Genomic DNA, 25,234 nt, shown 5'->3' on the forward strand with positions numbered 1-25,234 from the left:
TTAGTTGTAAACAATTACTTGATTTCTCCCTTAATTTCTCTTTGTTTACCCAAAAGTCATTCAGAAGTAGATTAATTTCCACTTAATTATATGGTTTTGAGAGATCTTCTTGGTATTTATTTTTATGGCACTGTGACCCAGGAATGTGGTTGGTATTTCGGGTTTTGTTTTTGTTTTTTGAGATGAGTCTTACTCTGTCAACCAGGCTGGAGTGCAATGGCATGATCTCAGCTCATTGCAACCTCCTCCTCCCAGGTTCAAGTAATTCTCGTGACTCAGCCTCCTGAGTAGCTGGGATTACAGGCACATGCCACCATGCTTGGCTAAGTTTTATATTTTTCAACAGAAATGGGTTTTCACCATGTTGGCCAGGCTGGTCTCGAACTCTTGACCTCAAGTGATTTGCCCACCTCAGCCTTCTAAAGTGTTGGGATTACAGGTGTGAGCCACCACACCCGGCTGGTATTTCAGGTTTCTTGAATTTGTTGAGAATTGCCTTCTGGCCAAGAAAGCAATTGTGGTCAGTTTTAAGAGTATGTACCACCATGTGCAGCTGAGAAGAATGTATATTCTGTTTTTGTTGGATACAGAGTGCTGTTTTTTGTTTTCCATTTGCTGGATAGATCTTTCTCCATCCCCTTACTTTGAGGCTATTGGTGTCCCTGCACATGAGATGGGTCTCTTGAAGACATACAGTTGAGTCTTGCTGCTTTGTCCGACTTGCCACTCTCTGCCTATTAAATGAGGCATTTAGCTCATTTACATTCAAGGTTAATATTGATATGTGCAGATGTGATCCTGTCATCATGTTGTTAGTTGGCTGTTATGTAGACTTCATTGTTCATTTGCTTTATAGTGTCAATGGTCTATGTACTCAAGTGTATTTTTGTGACAGCCAGTATTGGTCTGTACATCTCAGGGTGGCTTAAAGCACTAGGAGAAAGCATGCAGAACAGCCCAAGGTGAAGCTCATTTGGCAGCTGAGAGTGAGTTCACACCTTGTACTCTAAAATGAGGAGGTGCTCTTTTCTTCCCACTCTAATTAAAGAAGACTGAGAAGCCCTTCAGCACTTCACCGCCCCCTCCCCCCACTCCCCTACTACCGCCACCAACTTTGTGGTAGGTTGCTGGCACTTGAGCTCTCCACAGGCCCAGGAGAAAACAGCTTTCTTGAGGTCCTAAGGATACCTGATAATCACTCTCAGAGTTAATGGAATCTTCTGTATTTTCCGTGGATTTTGATTATCTACTTTTTTTTTTCTAACTTCTATGAGATTAGAGAATTGAAAGGCTGTCATATCACTGGAACTCAGTCAAAATGTGGTGTCTTCTCCAATATTGTCCAACTAGAAGATGTGGGAATCTCACCTGATATAAGAATTAAGAAATATGACTACAAACAAACTAACGGGAAAATAAGAGAAGAACTTAAAGGAGAATATTTGGGAGTTTTGGGGAAGTCATAACTGTATTGAGTTAATGTCATCCATATGTCCAAGGGAAAGTGAACCTAAATTTACAGGGCAACTTATGTGGGCCAGGTTCCTTCACACATAATTTCAAGTCATGCTAAAATGAATGCATCCAAGGAAAATTTTATCATACACAACTTATGATAAGGAAACTTATGCTTAGGAAGATTAATTAGGAGGTTAAGGTCACCAAGCCTCTAAACTGTTTAGCCAGGACCCAACCCAGGTCTGGCTTCTGTTTGGTTTTGGAGTATGTGTTATCCCCACTCCATCATGCTGCCTCTCCAACCTGCAGCCCAGTGCCCAGGGAACAGGGGTCAGGCCAAGATCAGAACAGGCACTAGCACCAATAGGCCTGGCAAGGTGGGAAGTACAGGGAAGGGGTGACTCCAGCTTACTCTTCTCTGCCTCCCAGAGGGACCATCAGGGCCATTGGCATTGTGGGTGACAGAAGTTGTGAATAGGAGGTAAGGGACATGGATGAGATCATCTCCATGTGAGTATGTGATAGAGTAGCAGGCCAGAAGTTAATAGCCGCATCCAGGGAGCCAAGGATATAGTTCCCAGTAATGGGGCTTGTGTTCTGCTCTCAAGGCTGATGAAAGAGGATGGAAGTTGTACTGTTTCTCTACTTCAATAGAAAGTAAGCTAAAAGGAGAAACTGGGAGACAGAGGTTTACAGAAGCAAATTTATAATGGGGTCATATCAAGATAATTCAAGAGGGAAAATAAGACAAGGTGGCTCCTTCCCCAAATTGGTGACACAACAGTAATCACTGTCCCCACAGAGTGGCTGGGCCTGACCCCAACTACAGAAGCTCCGCTGTCTCTACCCTCTGGGCGTAGACAGGAGGCAGTGGTCATGCTACTGCAGCCTAATGACTTGAGATTAGAATTGGCCACTGCCCTGCTGCAGGGTGTGTGCTCAGCACACTTTGACAGCTTCATTCTCTGTTCAGTCTTGAGAAAAAAATAACACTAAATAAGGAAGGTGAAGCTACAGAAAGTCCTGAATGTCAGAAAATGTTAAGATATCAGGGCGAGGAAAGACTTTAGAAATCATTCCAAATTTCATAATAGGGGTAAATCAATTGTAAGGGCCATTAAGGTTGTCAAGTGGCAGAACATGGATGCAAACCTAGGGCCCTTCACTCCTCCTCCAGTGCACTTTCCACCATGCCAGGAGGAAGGGTAAAGAGTAAAGGTGCCAGGGGAAGGGCTGAGATTTGTCTCCTTCCACTTCTTTTCCTCACTGAAAATGTAGGATACAAATGGAGCCAAAAATTTAGGTCACTGGAAGCTACAGGTCTGCTTCAGATGGATCTATTCTTTTCCCTGGGTTCGGTGAAGTTATTTGGCCATAAAGCCCTAAGTCATGTATAATCATAACATTTTAAGAAATAGGAGCCAGGTATTAGAAGGTTCCGTTTTCTCTAAAAATAGTTCAAAGTATCTCAATGAAGTTTAGGTATCAAAAAAATAAAAATACCCCAACTTTTAAGAGCATTATGAGTAGTAAAATAAATACTTATAGCAATGGGGGTTTCAGGACAATTAACCTCTTGAACATAAGTAGATATGCTCAAGAAGGCTAGCCCAAGGACAGCGTTGCATGCACAAAGATAAGAGACCAAGTTAAGTTCCACAGTCAAAACAGACAGACCTACTTCCTTCCTAGTAGCATCTGTACAGCATATATAGTGAATGAAGTCATGAAAAGATCCTCAAAGGTCTGTGTTAGAGCAACTGTGGTTAAAATAGGAGAGCAGGAAAAGTGAGATTCTCCCATTAAGTTACTAATAATTCAGACTTAAGGCTTTTTAGAAAGATGATCATCTTTTATTTCTTTCAAGAGCCATGGCTGCAGACCTGGAGAGAGGCCAAAAGACACGTAGGCTTTTTATAAACCAAAGGTTGGGGTATCCACATCAGTCAGCAGTGGCTTCTGCAGCAGCAGCCACAGAAAGTGAGTAATGGAAATTAAAGGATAGAGATGTACAGGAAGTCCTCTTTCCTCACCCAGAGAAGGAAGAAAACAGCAAAAAAATAAGGTCAACCCCACAATCAAGGTAGAGCTGCTCTAAAATCTGAGGTAGCCAATAACCAACACAAACCACCTCGCCTTTCTGAGACTTAGCTCTCCTGTAAAGGAGAAACCACACTGACCCTGGATCAAAATCCCTAGACAGTAGAAGTGACCTTGGATTTCAAGAAGGAGCAAATTACCTCTGCTAATGCAGGTAAAGAGGCCACCATTTTTGGTTTTCAGAATTTCACAGGGAAAATAGTCCCATTCTTTGGCCTCTATTAGCCAGAGGCCCAGATGACCCTGTGTCCCTGAGATTGGACATGGCTTTCCCATGGCCTCTTATGAGAACCCGCCAAGAAATAAGTGTTTTGTTGTTGTTGTTGTTTGTTTGTTTTTTAGACAGAGTTTCACTCTTGCTGCCCAGGCTGGAGTGCAATGATGCAATCTCGGCTCACTGCAACCTCCACCTCCTGGGTTCAAGTGATTCTGTCTTAGCCTCCTGAGTAGCTGGAATTACAGGCGCCCACCACCACGCCTGGCTAATTTTGTATTTTTAGTAGAGACAGGGTTTCACCACGTTGGCCAGGCTGGTCTTCAACTCCTGACCTTAGGTGATCTGTCCACCTTGGCCTCCCAAAGTGCTGGGATTTCAGGCGTGAGCCACTGTGCCTGGCTGCAATAAGTTTTTAATTACCAGAGTCAGTGGTTCCTATCACTGATTGAGCTTACTGATTGGACAATAAGTGGGTCATATGTGGCTGTCTCCGGCCATCACATTAAGGTGACACTTGAGCATGACATGAGGTCTGCATTCTCTACAATCAACTGGATCTGTTCCACTGCTTCCCAGCAGGAGCAGAAGCATGCTTGCGCCAGTTCCTAAACACCATCATTTCATTTTCAGCCCACATCCCTCCCCTGCTCAGATTTCCCACCATCTAAAGCAGCAATCCTCAAATGCTAGTGTGCACAAGGATCTAAGGCACTTGCTGAAAATGTAGATTCCTGCACCAACCGCAGAGAACCAGAAGCAATCCCTCTAGGGTACAGCTTGAGAATTTGCTATGAAAAAAGATCTTACATGTTTTTGGATAATACTTAAAGATGGTCCTAGAACAGTGCTTCTGGAAATTTTAATATGTAAGTAAATTAAGAGCAGCGTGTTAAAACGCAGACCTTTAAAAATTTGTGCGGGCTTGAAATTCTGCACTCATATGTTCTCCCAGAGAAGCTGAAGCTGCTGGTTCTTTTGGCCACACTTTGAGTCACCAAAACCCAAAGGATTTCCAGCCTGTATCTGGGTCTAAGAGAGCAAAAATGTCACAAACATACATAGTTTTAACCTTCCCTGATTATCTGTGGAGTAGAATCTCCTCCCTTACCTCCAGTCAGACAGGTCCCCATGGATGAGGGGGTACTGCTCTGCCTTGTGTGTCCTCAGTTTCCCTCTACGGAACTCTGTTCTGATCTCAAGCTCCCACTAGACCTGCTATTAGAAGTGCTGAACACTGATTCTCTGTGAGTATAAAGTAGTTAAGGGAAAAAGAAACATATGTGAGGCTGTAGAGTTTCCATCTGTAGACATCAAGAAATGAGTATGAACTGTTAGGCATTCCCCAAGATTGTTGTTCAAAGATCCTCCCAAGTTTGAGACCTCAAATTCTTTCAGGTGATATTCATATCATTTACTCTTTTTTGTTTGTTTGTTTTCTTTTAACTTAGAAAGCGAATTGCAGCAAGTTTTCTCCTGAAAGAATTGCAAAGATGAACCGTGACCTCTTTCTATATTCATAATTTTTGTTTTAGGGTTAAAAAGACTCCCCCAAGGACAGAAAATTGTACCTAATGATACAGCCTATGGCGCATGCTGCTCCTTTTGTCTACAGTACCTTCTACCTCTGGCTCACGTGCACTGTGGTCACTGATGCGCCTCCAGTTCTCACAACTTAGTAAATTATGGTGTAGTGACCACGTCTATGTCCCTACTTCCCCAATCAAATTCTCTGAGCTATGCCAGGGTGAGGATCTGGCCCTTTTCATCTTGTAATTCCCAAAAGTCTGTGGTGGAGTGCAGAGATGACCACTAAATGAAAGAAACACTTGTACTGGTTGAAAAAATATTAATAAATACCTTAGGCTCTGTGGTGAACACAGATCAGTAAATAAATGTTGGGCAATCTTCCAGACTCTCAGTGACCCACGGGATATTTGTTCCCCCATAGGGAGCACAGCTAGAGGTCCTTTACCTACCCTGCAGAGACACTGATTTGCATGGGGAGGCCTGGTACAAGGCCTCTGCTGGGTATGAGCAGCAGTACACGCCTTTGAAGGCTGTGTGCTGTTCAGAACTTGGAGCTGGTTGGGGGCCTCCAATGCCCTGTGCTGACAAGCTGGCCTGGGGCTTCTCCTCGCTAGGGTCTTCTCTCAGTGTCTCAAGGTGTGCACATCTCTTCCTGGGCACACAGGCAATGGGCTAGACAAGCATCTCTCTCCTCTAAGGCTTGTCACCAAGCATTCCTTCTAGGGGGTGTGGTTTGGGAATTCTCACTTAATATAGCCCACCTTCTGTCATTCGATACTTTCTAACACTGGAGTGGTGGTTCCCAATCTCTTCACCATCAAGGAGGCTTAATTTCTACCCTCTCTATTTTAATACGGTTTTAACTACCAAACAGAATCCTCTAAGTGATCATTTGTTTTCTTATACTGTTCATCAGACAGATGTAAGGAAATAAGTGAGATATTGAGATCCTAGTCTGGGCTAGCTGAGTTACGGGGGCTGCTAAAACTCTAGTAATAGGAACAGCTGTCTGCCTTCCATTCTCCTGCTATGGCAGACACTTATTTCCTTTAGAATCAGACCCCCGAGATACATGATTCATAACCTTATGGCTAGAAATAAAAGGACATGATCATTCTACAGGTCCCTTGCTCCCCTGAATTACCTCTCCTGGGCCCATTAAGAACAGGCACATGAAGAAAGAAATCCAGGGTTGAGCCACAATCGCACAAAAATCTGTCCACAGATAACACCTCAAGGAGGTACGGCCTGCTCACCTGAGTCACTGTTGTCAACATAATGCAACGTAACCATCCTGTTTTGCGTTCAGCTATTCAAGACTTTTGTAACCAGTCCCTGTGGTATGGGTTCTGTTTTCCCAATTGTACCCTGACTGAATCACTGGGTATCATGTCAGAGGAGTAGGACCTACTTAACCTCTTTTCCCTGGTGTCCTGGAGCCCAGGGGCTCCTATGTGGCAACGGGTGCCAGATACCTTTCCTCAACTAGGAAATAGGGGTCCAAATTTCCATAATATCTATAGATTGATTTCTTTAAAACTTATTTGTTGCCAAAATACAAATACCCTGGGCTTAGGAAGAAATTAATACTTATCAAGACTATGTCAAATAAAAACAACTACCACTAACTGAAACTGCTTAGTTATCAGATATATTATACATACTACTCCATGTAATCCTCCCAACAAAATGATGTCAGCTAAGAGATGAGAAACTGGGGCCCACACCAGTGAAGCCCCCTGGCATAAGTCACACAGGCAGGAAATGGTAAAGCAAAAATCCACACCTAGGTCTTCCTGGGCTTTGCCACAATGCACACTGGCTTCTTCACTGTGGATACTGCCTGACAGAATGAGACTCAAGTAATTACAAGGATTCATCAGAAGGGAAAAGCTGACATGACCAGAACTAGAACACAGCCCAGGGAATGCAAATCTGGGTAGATCATGGTACTTGAAGCCCAAGGATCATTTGAAAGAGGTTAAAAAAAAAAAAAAGGAGCAAAACGAACAGGTGAAATGGAGGTGAAACTTAACTATAGCTTAATTTTTACTTCAAAGACTGCTCAGCTCATTTTGGGAATGTGAGGGGAATTAAGAAGATTCTGGATAGGTTTATAGAAGAAGCAAGGTGTGTGTGGTATATGTGGGGACAAGGGGAGCAATTATATCCTAGACTGTATCCAATAATTTTCTGGGACGAAAGAGAGCAAATGTAGACGTGAGGAAGTAGTAGCTTGAGTGGTGTCGGTGCCATAAAGGAGACCAAGGGAAAAACCTCTGATGACCATGGGGATAGTGTAAATTGAGTAGCAAGAGAAAGGAGGACTGCAGAAGTTCAAGAATGATGAGAATTGAGGAAATGAAGACAAACACAGACAACTTCACTGCAGGAAAAGAGAAGATGGTGTTACACAGGTAAACAGGATCAAGAAATGGCTTTTTTTTTTTTTTTTAATTCAGAGTCTCACTCTGTCGCTAGGCTGAAGTGCAGTGGCATGATCTCAGTTCATTGCAACCCCTGACTCCCTGGTTCAAGTCTCCTGCCTCAGCCTCCGGAGTAGCTGGGATTACAGGCATGCGCCACCATGCCTGGCTAATTTTTGTATTTTTAGTAGTGATGGGGTTTTGCCATGTTGGTTAGGATGGTCTTGATCTCCTGACCTTATGATCTGCCCGCCTCAGCCTCCCAAAGTGCTGGGATTACAGGCGTAAGCTACTGCACCCGGCCTGGCTTTTTTTTTTTTTTTTTAAGAGTTTAGCTCTATTGCTAAGGCTGGAGTGCAGCAGTGCAATCTCAGCTCACTGTAATCTCTGCCTCCCAGGTTCAAGCAATTCTCCTGCCTCAGCCTCCTGAGTAGCTGGGACTACAGGCATACACCACCGCACCAGCAAATTTTTGTATTTTTAGTAGAGATGGGGGTTTTGCCAATTGGCCAGGCTGGTATCGAAGTCCTGACCTCAGGTGATCCATCCACCTTGGCTTCCCAAAGTGCTGGGATTACAGACATCAGCCATCATGCCCGGTCAAGAAATGACTTTTAAAAATGCTGATTTGAAAGCAAAAGAGAAGGAAGTAGAGGAGAGATTTATGATTTTAAGAAAAAAGAGGAATATGAAAATATCCAACTTTAAAAGAGTTATGATCAAAACGATAGTTGGTGTGGAATAGGCTGTTTTCCTACAGAAATATTTTGGAATCATTTGTCTGTCTTCCCAGATATGGGCTCATGGGCTCAGCTTCCTATAATAAGAGATCATGTTGGTCTTGATTACCCTATATCCATGGGAACTAGCACAGTGTCTAACACAGAACCTTAATAAAACGTATTTCTTAGGAACTCTTTCAATATTTGGAAAATGAACTCTTAATGGGTATCTTCAATGCTCCACGCCCTTCCTCTATTGCAGAGATATAGGGTAATTTCCATGAGGAGTTTGTAAAGATCTGGGTTTCTGAAGAAGGTGCTGTCTCAGGTCAACAAAACAGAAGGATCAACTTTGCTCTTTTCACCAGCCAAAGGGCAGATTCTAGAAAGATGGTTTTAAACCTTCTCTTCCTGCATTTGTAAGTGCGCAAAGATGCCATGCCTTTATTTCTCTAGAACTGGTTTTTCTTCCTCACAAGTCTCTAATCTATAACCTTAGTCCAGTCCAATGGACAAGACCATGAGGAACCTCAAACGCCCTTCCAAAGAGATTTAGATTTTACTCAAGAGGTGAAGGGGAATCATTAAAGATGAGTAGGGGAATACTACGGTCAGAGTTTTTTGTTAGAATATCACTGAGGAGGCCAAAGACTGGCAGTGTGACAAGAGAGTGAGACCAAATGCTCAGATAAAGGTAGGGAGGCAATTGTTATAGTCCAGAACTGAAACAGGACAGTGGAAGTGGAAATGGAGGGAGGGGACAACAAAAACATGTTTAGAGATATCAGAAATTGACAATTAAAATAGACATACAGGAAGGGAAAACATATCTCATTAATTAAGAAAGCACTGGCATACTGGATACCAACAGCAAATAGCAAAGAAATTGCTGTGTGGGTGTGTTTTTCTTAAGGGAAAAAAATGAGGATAAAGGGAAAAGAAAGTGATGTTACTAGCCCTCCATGTAATCTCCAAATATCTCTTCCTAGTAGTTCCATAACTGAAGGGTCAGGATCTCCATTCACAGGGCTGATTGATGACACCACCGTGTTGATCGCAGAGATGACAAAGGGGCTGAGTGTGAGATAATGGAGTTCCTGAAACCCCTGTGATGAATATGTCCACCTTTCCTTTTCATCAACTGCTGGTCCCTATCTCATTCTTCTCCTATCCCAACACCATTATTCCTAAATCTGAGCTCAGGCTTGCCAGCACCTCTAGGAGTAAATCACAAGACTGAGACCAGAGCAACAAGAAAAGCAGAGATAAATGACTCAATAAGACAGCCACAGGAGGCAGGGCAAGGTGGCTCACGCTTGTAATCCCAGCACTTTGGGAGGCCGAGGCAGGCAGATCACGTGGTCAAGAGATTGAAACCATCCTGGCCAACATGGTGAAACCCTAGCTCTACTAAAAATACAAAAATTAGCTGGGCATGGTGGCATGTGCCTGTAATCCCAGTTACTGGGAGGCAGAGGCAGGAGAATCACTTGAACCTAGGACGTGGAGGATGCAGTGAGCCGAGATCATGCCACTGCACTACAGCCTGGTGATAGTAAGACTCTGTCCGAAAAAAAAAAAAAAAGCCAAAGGAAAGGGACTAGAAGAGAGAGAAATACAAAAGAATAGAAAATCTGGGCCAGGTGTGGTGGCTCATGCCTGTAATCCTAGCACTTTGGGAGGCCGAGGCAGACAGATTGCCTGAACTCAGGAGTTCGAGACCAATCCAGGCAACATGGCAAAACCCCATACAAATACAAATACAAAACATTAGCTGGGCATGGTGGTGCATACCTATAAGTCCTAGCTACTTGGGAGGCTGAGGCACGAGAATCACTTGAACGTGGGAGGCGGCAGAGGTTGCAGTGAGCCAAGAATTCACCACTGCACCACTGCATTCCAGTCTGGGCAATAGAACAAGGCTCTGTCTCAAAATAAAATAAAATAAAACTCTATCACCATCACCTGGGTAGTTCCTTCCATTCTCCTATGACTTCCAATAAGTCATTAGCCGGTCACCTATCATCTCTTTAATTTCTTCAAAAACAAAATCTCAAACTTGCCTTTGGCAAACTGAGAAACTTTCAGGAAACACAGAAACACATCTTCAGGACCTTGGACAGCAGGAAAAAAAGCCTTTTCCACCCTACCAACTCTGCCAACGCAGGACACTCACACCAGCAAGACTGCTGAGGAAATGTGACATCTCAACATGCTGATGAGGGAAAGAACGAATAAAGGGCCATACAGTCATCAATGGAGAGTGTTCAGGGGAGGTATGAAGACTCAGGCTACAACAGTCAAGAGGAGCCCTGGGCCCTACAGAATGCCTAGTCCGACTTCCTAATACTCTAAGCCAGAGAAGGACATTCTCTACACCTACATTACAGCCAACTTCCCTCTTCAGACATTGATTTTTAAAAGAATATACAGAATAGAATATTGAGACTTTTTCAAATTCCTTAGGGAAAAATGCATAAAAATAGAACTTGCAGTTCATGGATCTAGAAATAGCCTTACAAATGATAAAGAAAATTTCACAAAGGTAAAATATCTCACCAAGGTAGAGTAACACAAGAGCTGTTGACCCAGGATTAGTCCTTGGACAGTGTTTTTTAATTTATAGTTGGTGAGTGGCTAAAGATCTGGATTCTTCTTCTAGCTCTGCCACACACCAGATGTGTGACCTTTGGCAAATTACTCAATCATGCTGAGCCTTGGGTTCCTTCTTTGAACTGAGCCCCCACCCCCACCCCATGTGTTAGGCACTGTTAGGGAATGAAAAACAAAATCAATCTCCATGCTAAAGTAGCTCTCCAGTGTGGCACAGTTCAGACATGGAAATATCAATACTCCAACAATACTAGTTAAACATATAAAAGTGGTACAGAGAAAAACATTAATAACCTGACGTTTAGAGCAAGATTAGGACAGCTTCACAATATAAGCAAAGGGAAATCCAGGAAGAAGTAAAAGCATCAAGCGGTGCAACAGGGCATTAGATTTAGGAAACCATCAATAATTTAGTTTTGATGGATGGCAATGGTGGTGGGGAGAGATACAGGGTAATGAAACCTATCATATACTGATGTTGTAGAAGTCAAATGAGACAAGTCACTATAGATAATCATTAGCTACTATTATGCCAACAGCTATCCCTATGAGAAAAAAATTCCTTAATTTAATATTTATAGAAAACCTGTTTGCTCACTATAATAGGGGCAGCTCCTTTTGGTCCCTTCCTAAAGAAATAGAGCCAGTTTGAGAAACAGGAAAATCAAGTTCCATACCTTCCTAGTCTATGAAACACCAGTCAAGAGGTAAAAGTGCTTCCTCTATCCATATCCTGATTCTTCCACTGAAATGTCACTTAGTGGAGCATATCTTTTACTTGTGTGATTTGAAAACAAGGCTTTGCCTATAGACCAGGGTATGCAAGGGATCACCTCTGGGACGATCTCATGGCACTGAGAACTCAAGCAAGATGGTAACGTAAGAGTCAGACTTGATAAAAGTCCATTTCCCAGGACCACTTGACAATAAGGGCACAGAAAAGTGGTCTGAGGAATAATCTTCACGCTATTACCATTTTCAGCCTCTTGTACTTACTACTAATTTTCTTAGTTTCCTATAATTAGATATGTACACATGAGCTAGTAGCAGCCACAGTCCTACAATCTGACTAGTTCATGCCCAACTCCATGCCTGCATCAGGGACATCTGGCTATTGTAGTGTCACAGAAAGTCTCCTCTCTGGTGAAGAGTATCTAGAGACACCCACGAATTTTAATATCTATACCTCGTACTGGTTTGAACAGTGTCCCCGAAACTCATGTCCACCCAGAACCTCAGAATGTAATCTTATTCGGAAATAGGGTTTTTGAAGATACAATCAAGTTAAGATGAGGTCATACTGAATTAAAGGTGGACCCTTAATTCAACAACTAGTTTCCCTGTAAGAGGGAAACTTGGATGCAGAGAGACACACCCACAGAGATGGAGGGAGAGATTGGAGTGATGAGTCTACAAGCCAAAGAATGCCAAAGATTGCTGGCAAATGCCAAAAGCTGGGAGAGAGGCATGAAACAGATGCTCCCTCAGACCCTCCAGGAGGAACCAACCTGGCTGACACTTGGATTTCAGACTTCTGGCCTCCAGAATTTTGAGGGAATACATTTCTGTTGTTTTAAACCACCCAGTTTTTGGTAGTTCATTAAAGCAGCTCTAGGAAATGAATGTATACCACCACCACTCCACAGTACATCTATTTTCCTTCTATGTGCCCAACTTTTATTATCTTCTCAGAGGATGGTTATAAACCCTAGTTATTGTATCAACACACGGGAAGGGACACTGAGCAGAACAGCAGGAGAATGAACAATTAGTATCAGATTAGCAACTTCACAGGTAAGGTAAAAGGCATGGGAATTTACTTCTGAAGGCTCTATAATATGACACTCTTTAAAAACCTTGTGGTTTTGGTATATATATCTACACGTTCTTTGATATGCTTCCTTTGAAAAGGCAGAGCCTAATTCCTCTCCCTTTGAGTGTGGTCAGTGCTTGATGACTTGCTTCTAACAAACAGAAGTGATAGATGTGAATTAGGTCATTAAAAACACTGTAGCTTTCTCCCTGCTCTCGCTCTTAAATCACTTGCTCTGGGGGATGCTAGCAGCCATGCCATGAAGACACTCTAAAAGGAGATTTATGTGACAGGAAACACACCTTCTGCCTCAGGCACACCCAGCACACCCTGCCAGGCACATGAGTGAGCCACCTTGGAAGAGGATCCTCCAGCCCTGCTCACACTTTCAGAACTGCAGCCCCAGCTGATATCAACTGGAACCACATTAGACTCTGAGCCAGAGCCACTCAGCTATGCCATTTACAGATTCCTAACCATGCAAACTGTGAGACAAGTTTATTGTTTTCAACCATTAATCTTTGGAGAAAAACAGGGCAATAGATAACTAACATAAGAACCTTTAACATAGTCTTCAAGTCCTTGTAAGTACTCTTCCTGCCTACAAGATACCGACTATGTGATTTCTTTCTGCCCCTAACATACCTCTGGAACAAGTGCAATTCCAAATCCCTTAATCCAAGCTAGAGCATAGAATTCACAGGACCCCTGCCTTTGTCCTCCTGCAGCTCAGAGACTGATGTCCATATCATGAATGCACTAAGAAAGGGAGAATCATGAGTGGAATCCAGTATCAGTAGCTGGGAGCAAAGGACACTTGAGGTAAGGGTCCTCGGGTTTTTCACTGTGCCTGTGAAAAAAATTAAAATAGGAAAGAAAATTTAATCATTTAAAACAAACATTCATTGAGTATATTCAGTGGCAAGCACAGTACCAGACAGCAGGCATAAAAATGGTCCCTGCTTAGAAATTCACAGGAATGACAAATAAGTTTTGTAACAGAAGCTACTGCTGTACCATTTATATTCCCTCAGACCAAGATCTGGCTACAGAATTTGTGAATCCCTGTGCAAAACAAAAACGTGGGGTCCCTTGTTCAAGAATTTCAAGAGGATAGCAGTAGACCAGTAAACCAACTCCATAGGTATATGCCCATGAAGCTAGCCCTGCCTCAGGCATTCACCTCTGTGTGAAGGCTACTAACTTCTTTCAGTAAACTTTTTTCTGGCTGACTGGGATGCTTAATTTGCACCAAGGGAAAGCTTAATATCCCTGAAAGCAGCACTCAACCAACGGCAAAATGGCAGTTGGTAGATAAATGCTCCAGCTTCTTCCCCCCTTGGATGGTATAACTGAGAACTATTCCAGTGTTGAGTTTTTCAGTGGGATTGAGATGCAAGTGTCCACAGTGTAACTGGGAGACTTCTTAAAATCACCTCTAAAATAAACTACTTATACTCACATTCGTATCTCACAGTCTGCTTCTTGGTAAACCCAAACCATGATATCTTTCATCTTTTGAGCCAACTCTAACTTGGAATACAGTACAGTGAAAAAAATCTAAAGCTGCATCTCATTCAACAGGAATGAATGTAATATAGTAACGTTGGTCCTAACCATGGCAAGGAAAGTGGTGGCTCTTTAAATCTGAATGATGAAAGACCTGTGTTTGGACTTTGAGACAAAAAGCTGTTAATGAAGGCTGTTAACCAGCAGTTACAGTGTCTTATTTGTTTTAGAGCTACTTCTTTCCATAATGTACAAGTGAATCAAAGGGTGGCAAGACTGAAGGTAGGAAAACCAATTAGGAAATGAGAAACTCGCAACTGGTAAATAGGACAGGGTATCTACCTGGATGACCACCCACATCATTGACCAAAATGGAGAAAGCACACTAAGTTGTCAAGAATAAATCAATCTGTGTTGCATAAGTGGCCACAAGTACTGGGATCACCTACCCATTGAGCCCCTGAATTTAACTAGCAAGGAGTGGGAAATAAAGAAGGCCAAGCAACCGATGATGAGCACTGGGAACTGATGGCTCTTTTTGATACTAAGACCAAATTAGGAACACAAAGCACTAACAATGCTGCCCTATCCACCACTGATTTTCACCAAGGAGTACTTAGCAAAATCAAAAGAAGAACTTGTATCCTAAAGATGGTATCACAATGGGCCTACTGAAAACTAACTCTTATGACTTCTTAGGAATTTAGAGATGATCACTCCATGAGACACTGAAATGGTGTCTAGCTTGGCAAGGTAAAAGTCTGTTTCTCTGACATGTGATGGTCTTGTTGTAAGTAGTCCTGAACTAAAATGCTGTCAGCAACATAGACTTCCTCAGTGTTCCTGCTCTGGAACTCCCAAGGCAGTGGTTCCCAAACTCTGCTGCACACTGAAATCACTTGATTTTTTTAAACAATGATATCTGGCTTCCACCCTGAGACATTCTCATTTGATTGGTACACATGGTGTGACCTGGGAACTGGAATTTTTAAAGTTCCCCAGGTAATTCTAACATGCAGCAAAGTCTGGAGATGACTACCCTAAGGAACTGGGCCCACCACATGGTCTGAGAGGGCTTACTGCCATACCTGCACTGCACTCCAAACAGTGGGACAAAGCAAGGGGCATGAACCAGAAGCTGCACACACCATCTCTGCTCACCCTCACTGGCCAGTCACATGGCCATACCTGGTTGCATGAGATTCTGAAAAATGTAACTTGTATTCATCCAGCCACGTGCCCAGCTAAAAATTTTTATTCAGGAAGAAGAGGAAGACAGGTATTGGAAGATAACCAGCAATCTCTCCCACCCCCACACTTGTCTTTTTCAAACAGAAGCAGCCCAATGTGGCAAAAGTACTGATCCTTAGATTTGGAGACAAAACTCAACAATGGGCTTCTCTGACTTTTGTCAGACATCTTACACATCACATGTAGATATGGTCAGAGACTATAACGAATCATTGCCAGTGGGAGGAAGATACAAGCTTGGAGATATGCATCAGAATGACTACCCATGCAAATTCCTGAATTTGAGTGAGGTGTTGGAAGAAAAAATTGTTCTATGGGACAAAATCAGGTGCAATATCAAAATTCCATGTACCCACTCTAGTTGACTGAATACAGTGAAGCATTTCCAGTACAACAATACAGGAAAACTTCAAATAAAGGGGTATTCTCAAAATTCCACTAAATATATCATCTCTGGCCTGAAACAATCTTGTTAAACTACTTGTTGAAACTCTTCACTCTAGATTTGCTTGGTGCTGCCTTTGCATTCAAGTCCTATTTTCCAGAAGAAATACAGACATAATCCAATTGTAATTTCATCACCATGCATCTTGGATGCTGCAGTTAGCCTAAATAAAATATACTAATCATATGAGTGACAGTGATTTTTTTCATCATAAAAAGTATTATCAAGCTCTTTATAAATAACTTTCATATTACAGATATGGCATTAACTAAACCACTGCTTTACAGAAAATCACTTTTATGACACTAGTATTATATACTGTTTAAAAGTTTAAAAAGGTAATTTGTTTGAAGTCACATAACTAGTAAATTACTAGTTATAACTTAAGAGTAAATTGAATTAAGTTATAACTAGTAAAGGACTAAACTTCTAGACTTGAACTTCTGATAGTCTGACTTCAAAAATCTCTTATTTTTAAAATTATAGCATGGAGCACCGTGTATATCATGATATAGCTATATTACTTTGCAGGGTTTTCATGTCTAAGTAATTTTCTCCTCCTGTTCCACTTCCACCCTCCCATTCACTCTCTTTTCTCCTAGCAGACAAAGTCCTTACCTGTCTGCCAGTCCCCAACCCCATGCATGCATTACCTCATGGAAGGAGGGAAGGCGGGCAGGGAAGAGAGGACCTCCTAGCCCACCACCTTCCAACACACCTCTGCAAAGCCCAGGCCCTTTCAGGTACCCCAGTCACAGCCACACCAAGCTTCTAGCTACTGCTCAGCACACACTTACACCTGGTTTCCCTGTACTTCTCATTTGTAGTTTTGGTTTTTAGTCTAGTTCAGAGATTCCTTCAATTCACATTAAGTATCCATTTCCTGTCTGATAGTCTTGTCTCTGGTCCCTTTTTTTGTCTTATCCATTTGGACTTCTATTCCTAAGCAAAACATTCTAAATTCTATTTTCATACTCTTACTCCTTAGCCCAGATCATCAGAAGCTCCCTACTATCAATACAAGTTGGAATATCTCTGGTGTGATTATGAGGAAACCATTCAGTATTTTCTTTGACACTATTAAACAACATTGAGTTTGCCTAATGTCAGTACTAAAGGCCAGGTTGTAAAATAGTAAAACCTGCAGCAGTCTCTAAGGCAAGTAGCTGTTTATTATAGTAGTTATGTGTTGGGGAAAAGAAGATTTAAAAAATCTTCTAAGGAACATTTTTATAGATCTGTATACTTAAGTAAAGCATATACAGGAAGATGCAGAAATCATAATAAATGCTTATGAAGCAAAACTAAATGCCTGCCCTCTTAGGCTTTGGACTTGCTTGGGGCTTGTTAACCCTTTCTTTTGGCTTCCTTTTCCCTTTTCAAATGGGAATGTGTATCCTATGCCCATCCTGCCATTGTACCTTAGAAGTAGATAACTTGTTTTGATTTCACAGATGGAACTTTGGACTTCTAAGGTGATGCTGAAACAAGTTAGGACCTTGTGGACATGGGGATTAAATAAATGTAGTTGTATGTGAGAAGAACACGGGTTTGGGGGACCACAGGCAGAATGCAATGGTTTGAATGTCTGTCCCCTCCAAAACTCATGTTGAAACTTAACCTTCAATATGGCAGTATTGACAGGTGGGGCCTTTAAGAGATGTTCACGGATTAATGGGTTATCATGGGAGTTAGACCAGTGGCTTTATAAGAGGAAGAGACTTCAGCCAGCATGCTCTGCTCCTTTGCCATGTGATGCCCCATACCACCTCAGTATTCTGCAGAGTTCCCACGGGTAAGGAGGCTCTGACCAGATGCATCCCCTTGACCTTGGACTTCCCAGCCTCCGGAACTGTCAGAAATGAATGTTATTTTTTTTCTAAAAAACAAACAAAAAATTCCTTATAAGAAAAAGGTTGATGACTCAATGGAAAAATGTGAGCAGAACAGATGTTTCAGAATAGAGAATACCAAATGGCCTATAAACATAGGACAGTATATACTATCTCATTTGTAATCATGGAAAATACTCAGTAAAAATGGCCAAAATTCAAGTCTGAACACACCAAGAACTGAGAGAATGTGAAGCAATGGGGACTCTGCACTGCTTGGAGGAGCTGCTGTGAGCCGACACTAGGGAGAATGAATGGATCTGGGAACAGAGATTAACATGTAAATAGTTCTCTTTGACAGTGAAAGGGTCTGTTCAGGTGTGAGTACATTCGGGGTCTTACAAAGGAGGGCAAGAAAAAACAACAGTTCCCCTTGGTGGGTGTAGATCTCAGGCAGATAAATAAACTTCAACTTATTTGAGAGAGGAGGTAGGGGATGGGGAGGTCCCAGAGAACTGTGGGTTTCTTCAGTTCACTATGCCACAGCACCATATTTTCAGGTATGAGTTCTGAGCCCCACAAATAGCACTTAACCATAGACATAGTGCTGTAAGTATAAAATATACACTAGGTTTCAAAGACTTAGTATACAAAAGAACATAAAATATCTTATTTGTAATTGTTTAAAATTGATTACATGTTAAAATGATAATACTTTAAATATAATGGGTTAGGTTGGTAAAATAAAATATATTATTAAAGTTAATTTTACCTGTTTTTCTTTACCTTTTTTAATGCAGCTATAATTAGAAAATCTAAAATTATATAAGCAGCTTATTAAAGTTAATTTTACCTGTTTTTCTTTACCTTTTTTAATGCAGCTATAATTAGAAAACCTAAAATCATATAAGCAGCTTGCATTATATTTCCTTTTCTGAGACAGTCTCGCTGTCACCCAGGTTGGAGTACAGTCGTGCGATCTGGGCTTATTGCAACCTCTGCCTCCTGGGTTCAAGTGATTCTCCTGCCTCAGCCTCCCAAGTAGCTGGAATGAATTACAGGCTTAAGCCACCAGGCCTGTCTAATTTTTTTGTATTTTTAGTAGAGATGGGGTTTTGCCATGTTGGCCAGGCTGGTCTCAAACCCCTGACCTCAAGTGATCAACCTACCTCGGCCTCCCAAAGTGCTGACATTACAGATGTGAGCCACTGCACCTAGCTCGCTTCCATTGTATTTCTGTTGGACAGCACTGCTCTGGAGAAAAATTAAGATTCTCCTTTTATATGATATTTTTAAAAACAAATATTTAAATGTAAGGAATAAAAAATATTGTAAGAAAACCCAAGAAAGCAAATTAGAATCTGGAGGTCAGAATGGATTTCTTAATGAGGACATGTAGGGGTGTGTGTGTGTGTGTTTGCATGCATGGACACATGGATAGGGCAAGCACACATGCATGTGTGCAAATGTATGCAGAATGATAAAATCAACAATCCAACAGGAAAAATGGTCAAAGGATAGAAGTGAAAATGCACAGAAAAACAAATCTGAATGGCAAACAGTAACATAATCAAAATTACTAAAGGAAGAGAAAACATAATTAAAAGTAACTAAGACTTCTCTTTACTGGCTGGAAAAAATAACATAAATAATATGTATCTTTGCTGGGCAAGTGGGAAGGGGGCAGGATCATACATTGTTGTAAGGAAATGTAAAGGTTAACAGCCTACTGAGAAAGCAATATGGCAACATCCATCAAATTAGAAATATGCCATATCCTTCAACCCAGAAACCTTTTTCACAAAAATCTACCAGCACATGACATGTCTTCAGAAAGTTATTATTGTAATACTGTGTAGCAGAAAAAAGAGACAACTAAGTATCAATAGGAAATGAAGTAAATGCCTATCTACTGACAAAAGGTTAAAAAAATTACCTGCAAAACAACATCTGCTATGGAATTATTAAGGATTATAAATATAAATATTAGCAAATTTTTAAAAATATGAAAATATCAGCAATAGCACTATTGTAGGAAAACAGACTACAGTAGTTCCCTCTTATTCTTGGGAGATATGTTCCAAGATCCCTGGATGTCTAAAACCACTGATAGTACTGAACCCGACTGCTGTCAATAGGAACTTTTTTTTGGTGATGTTTCCCAGCCACAATTTTAATGACTTTTCTATCTTAACTAAGTGTTTAACATGCACTGTGGCTGCAACTTTTCCATTTTGAAGTGTGACAGCAAAACTAGCAAAAATTTCTTTTTCCTTTATAATTTCAGGGATAGAAGATTTGTTCTGACCATGGATCTTAGCAAACTCAGCATCCAAAAAATTTCCTTATTAAGTCAAGAACTTTTACCTTTTCACTTAAAAGAAGCACTTTATGGCTTCTCTTTTGTATATCCAAGTTGCCACCATTAGTACTCTTGCACTTTGGGGCCACTATCATGTAAAATAAGGGTTCCATGAATACAAGCACCGTGATACTTAGGCAGTAAAACTGATAACCAAGAAGGCTATTAAGTGACTAATAGGCAGGTTGTATATACAGTGTGGATACTGGGCAAAGGGATGATGCAAACGGCATGAGATTTAATCATGTTCATCAGAATGGTGCAGCGTGCAATTTAAAACAGGAATTGTTTAGGTGCCCATTGAAAACTCAGGAATTATTTCTGATATTTTCCACTTAAAATGTTTAGATTGTGGTTGCCAAGAGTAATGAAACCTTGAGAAATGAAACCGAGGATAAGGGGAGGACTACTGTATTTCATGATATGCTGGTGTGGATCAAAATAGGTGCAACCTTACTGAGGTAAGGAAAATCACCTGTTGACCACTGAATAGGCCCCACAGACAAAAGCTCCTTATCTGAGGAATTTCGAAGGGAACAAAGACTACCTGGAGACCATCAAATGGGCCAGACGGAGGCGAAACTCCTTTTCTGGGAATTCAGAAGTAATTAAACTTTCCTAGTATCTAAAGTCTGGTTCCAGGCCTTTTTCAACTTTTACAAGTAACTAAAATTTCCATACATCTCTGAAATGCCGTGCCAAAACTCATTTTACTATCCTAAGCTCCTGCCTTAAGGTTCATAAATACCTCTAAAGAAAAATCCATGGCAGCATACTCAGTCCTCTTGCTGAGACGCGCCACTACACTCTTCTGCAGTGTTCTGTTACCGCCTAAGGGGTTCACCTTGCCCCTACCTAGAACAGAGTCAATTCTTGGAGACAGGAGAATTGTGATAGAGAAAGAGTAATTCACGCAGAACCAGCAGTGTGGGAGATCAGACTCCCTGAGCATGGGGGAGCAGAGTTTTAAAAGATAACTTGGTGGGTGGGGGGAAGTCAGTGAGCCAGGAGTGCTGATTGGTCAGGGATGAAATCACAGAGAGTTGGCCCGGCGCGGTGGCTCAAGCCTGTAATCCCAGCACTTTGGGAGGCCGAGGCGGGCGGATCACGAGGTCAGGAAATCGAGACCATCCTGGCTAACACGATGAAACCCCATCTCTACTAAAAAAAATACAAAAAAACTAGCCGGGCGAGGTGGTGGGCGCCTATAGTCCCAGCTACTCAGGAGGCTGAGGCAGGAGAATGGCGTAAACCCGGGAGGCGGAGCTTGTAGTGAGCTGAGATCCGGCCACTGCGCTCCAGCCCGGGCGACAGAGCGAGACTCCGTCTCAAAAAAAAAAAGAAAAAAGAAATCACAGAGAGTCAAAACCGTCTTCCTGCACTGAGTCAGTTCCTGGGTGGGGGCCACAAGATCAGATGAGCCACTTTGGGCAGCCAAGGTGGGTGGATCACCGGAAGTCGGGAATTGGAGACCAGCCTGGCCAACACTGTGAAACCCTATCTCTACTAAAAATAAAAAATAAAAATAAAAAAAATAAAATAAAATTAGCCAGGCGTGGTGGCAGGTGCCTGTAATCCCAGCTACTCAAAATTTTGGCTGAGACAGGAGAATCACTTGAACCTGGGAGGCAGAGGTTGCAGTGAGCTGAGATCGTGCCATTTACACTCCAGCCTGGGTGACAAGAGCAAGACTCTGTCTCAAAAAAAAAAAAAAAAAAAAAGATGAGCCATTTTATTGATCTGGGTAGTGCCAGCTGACCCATCAAGTACAGGGTCTGCAAAATACCTCAAGCACTGATCACAGGAGCAGTTTAGGGAGGGTCAGAATCTTGTAGCCTCCAGCTGCATGATTCCTAAACCAAAAATTCTAATCTTGTGGCTAATGTTAGTCTAGTCCTCAGGTAAGAAGGAAGTCTGCTTTGGGAAAGGGCTGTTATCCTCTCTGTTTAAACTATAAACTAAGTTTCTCCCAAAGTTAGTTCAGCCTATGCCCAGGAATGAACAAGAACAGCTTGGAGATTAGAAGCAAGATGGAGTTGGTTAAGTTAGAGCTCTTTCACTGCCTCAGTCATCATTTTGCAAAGGCGGTTTCAATTCTTCCTCTCTAATAAACTTTCCTTTTTTCAAACCTATACTGTTTGTATGTATGGTAAATTCATTTTACCAACCTGTGAGTTGACCACTTTCCGATGCCAGGGCTCTGACACCTTGCCAGGCACTTACGGAAAGATAATTGGAAGAATCTAATAGAATTTTAAATTTCCATGCCTTCCAACCCAGCAGTCAAACTTCCAGGAATTTATCCTACTAATATAATGGCACGACGATCTAAAGATATATTTGCAAGGATGTTCTCCACAGCCTTTATTTAATAAGATGTGGAAAGAACCTTAAATGTCTACTCAAAATTGTTGAATAAATCACGTCTACAAAATGAATAATGCAGACTTGAAAAAGAGTGAGGTAGCTCTATGTCACCAAAGTGGAACAATAAAAGATAGCCACTATAAAGTATAAAAAGCAAGCTGAAGACTGTCTCTATGTTTGAAATTTTTCATAATAAAAAAATGAAAAAAAAATGGAGGATGATTAGATATATTGCCTTTTCATGAGTAAGAATCTCACAAGTCTTGGACAATTAAACCCCGCCTTCATCCCTCCCATCTCATCATATCTGACCTCAACCAGTTTCCTACCTACACTGCTTATATGCCCATTTGTTCTATATGACTCAGTCATTTCAAGATTGCTTCTGTTTTCCCTTCTTGATATAAAAACAATATTAAAATGTATATTTAAAATTTGTTTAATTACGTCCCATTATTATCGTTCATTTTTGCATATTCCTGTGTTGAAAATCCTTTGATATAAATCAACATCAAAATTAGGTGTTATTCCACTTTTCTTGAACTGTAATCCTTTTTAAACAAGGAATATAGACTTCCTTGTTTAGAGAATGTAAGCACATTCATAAATCTTGGCAACTTTGAAAGGCCATAACAAATTTGTGGTAAGAATTCAGATTCCCTTTATTACTGTAGTAAATAGACAGGTGAAATTAAGAGATTATAGCTTGTTTTCACTTTCCCCATTACTATCGCTTGAAAAATACTGGATATTTCATTATTATCCTGTCGGGAGTCGGCAAACTATGGTCTACTACCTGTGTTGGTATGAGTCAAAACCTAAGAACGGTTTTTACATTTTTATACGATTGGTGGAGGGAGGGCCAGAATCCAAGGGGAGTACTTCATGACATTTGAAAACGTTATTAAATTCAAATTTTAGCATCCATAATAAAGTTTTATTGGAACACAGCTATGCTCACTTGGCTTTTGTTTTTGGAGACAGAGTATGGCTGTTGCCCAGGCTGGGGGGCGGTGGCGCGATCTCGGCTCACTGCAACCTCTGCCTCCTGCGTTCAAGCGATTCTCGCGCCTCAGCCTCCCAAGCAGCTGGGATTACAGGTGCGCGCTACACGCCCGGCTGATTTTTGTATTTTTAGTAGAGACAGCGTTTCGCCATGTTGGCCAGGCTGGTCTCAAACTCCTGACCTCAGGTGATCCACCCGCCTCGGCCTCCCAAAGTGCTAGCATTACAGGCGTGAGCCACCGCGCCCAGCCTTCATTTAGTATTGTCTAATGATGTTTTCATACTGCAAGAAGAAAGTTCAGTATGGACCACAAAGCCAAAAAGATGTCCTCTCTGGCTCTCTACAGCAAAGATTTGCCTAGCCCTGTTATATGTCATACTACTTGCGCTTCATAATTTTATAGTTTTACCTAGGCAGTCTCCATTTTTTCCTTCCATATTCAGCGTAAAATCCCCTTAATATCAGTCTCTAGGCAAGCTCATTCTTCATAATCCTTAGAATTGGACCTCCTCTTGTTAATTTCCTTAATCACAATCCTCCTGGTTATTTACAAACCGAACGCCAGAAAGGAGGGTTATCAACATCTTAAGCGCCACAAATTAACAAATCAAAACCAAATCTCACTCTCCCTCCGAAGCCAAGGCTAAGGAGGCTCACTGCCCAGTTAGTGGCTTTCAAACTACCCTTACAAGTGAGGCATCTTGTGAATTAGAACAAGTGCTGCTGCTAAAATCCCTAACGGCTACATAGCAATGTGAAAAAAGGTACCAAATGTAATTTTCGCAAATTTAGTCTTCTTCAATTGTTGGCACAAAAAAGGAACAGTAAAGGTAGACAACTGTAATTAGCATGTGTGATCCCAAATCTTTATACCTTAGATACTGGATATTTTCTACAAGTAAATAGTTTCTGGCTCCCAAGATGAGAGGTTAAATAATGCAGGGTATTTGTAAACAGCAGCACAACTTACACCGGAAATTAGGGCACTTTCTCACCAAGGAGAGTACATGAAAATTTGCTCAGCTCTTTTAATCAATATTCTCCAGGACTAGTGCTGGGGGCGGGGACGCGGAGCAACCTATCTTTTCTACCAGCCGTATCACACCCCTCCTAGCACTAACCCCTCCTCCTCAGCCTCTTCACACCTCTACCCACTACTAACCCCTCCCCAGCCCCATCACCTCTTCCCGGGCCCCTGACACCTCTCCCAGCATACTCTTCCCTGCCTCATCACCTCACCCACTTCCTCCAAAATCACAAGACCTGCTAAGCTTCCAGCAGCAAGCGAGCAAAGCAGAGAGGCTGTAATGCAAAAGTCCGCAGTCCCTACACAAACACTATCTGCTCCTGCGGAGAAACTCAAGCCACAGCCCCAGAGTGGAAAGAACAGGCCCGGGCTCTCACCCAGTTAACAAGCGTTTATCCAGCGCACTTACTGCGGTCGGACCCCATGCGAAGGAGCTAAGGATACAAAGGTGAGCAGCAGAGTCGCGGTTCCAGCTCTCTCCCGACTCCCACTCCAGCGGGGTAGGTAGATAATTTCGGTAAACTTCGCCAAGCAGGGGCAGGACAAAGAGTATTTGAAG

The 25,234-nt window shown here is 41.9% G+C and overlaps 1 protein-coding gene and 2 long non-coding RNA genes across 10 annotated transcripts in view; 1 reads left to right on the plus strand and 2 right to left on the minus strand.

Annotated features, from left to right (window-relative positions):
• Positions 1–25,233, minus strand: LOC116418810. The gene is made up of 2 exons (XR_004228968.1): positions 25,120–25,233; positions 1–1,368 (listed from the first exon to the last, which is right to left on the minus strand). It is a non-coding gene; the product is annotated as an uncharacterized LOC116418810 (long non-coding RNA).
• The window catches only part of LOC111527834, a 39,374-nt gene that overhangs the window by 13,322 nt on the left and 818 nt on the right, over positions 1–25,234 (minus strand). The window lies entirely within an intron of this gene.
• TRIM39 (tripartite motif containing 39) overlaps positions 24,460–25,234 on the plus strand; it is a 16,657-nt gene continuing 15,882 nt past the window's right edge. For both annotated transcript variants that reach the window (XM_023194333.3, XM_023194334.3), the window contains exon 1: positions 24,460–25,123. The gene's annotated coding sequence lies outside the window, so the exon portion shown is untranslated. The remainder of the gene's footprint in view (positions 25,124–25,234) is intronic.

Source organism: Piliocolobus tephrosceles, chromosome 5 (assembly GCF_002776525.5).
Source record: "Piliocolobus tephrosceles isolate RC106 chromosome 5, ASM277652v3, whole genome shotgun sequence".
Taxonomy (NCBI): domain Eukaryota; kingdom Metazoa; phylum Chordata; class Mammalia; order Primates; family Cercopithecidae; genus Piliocolobus; species Piliocolobus tephrosceles.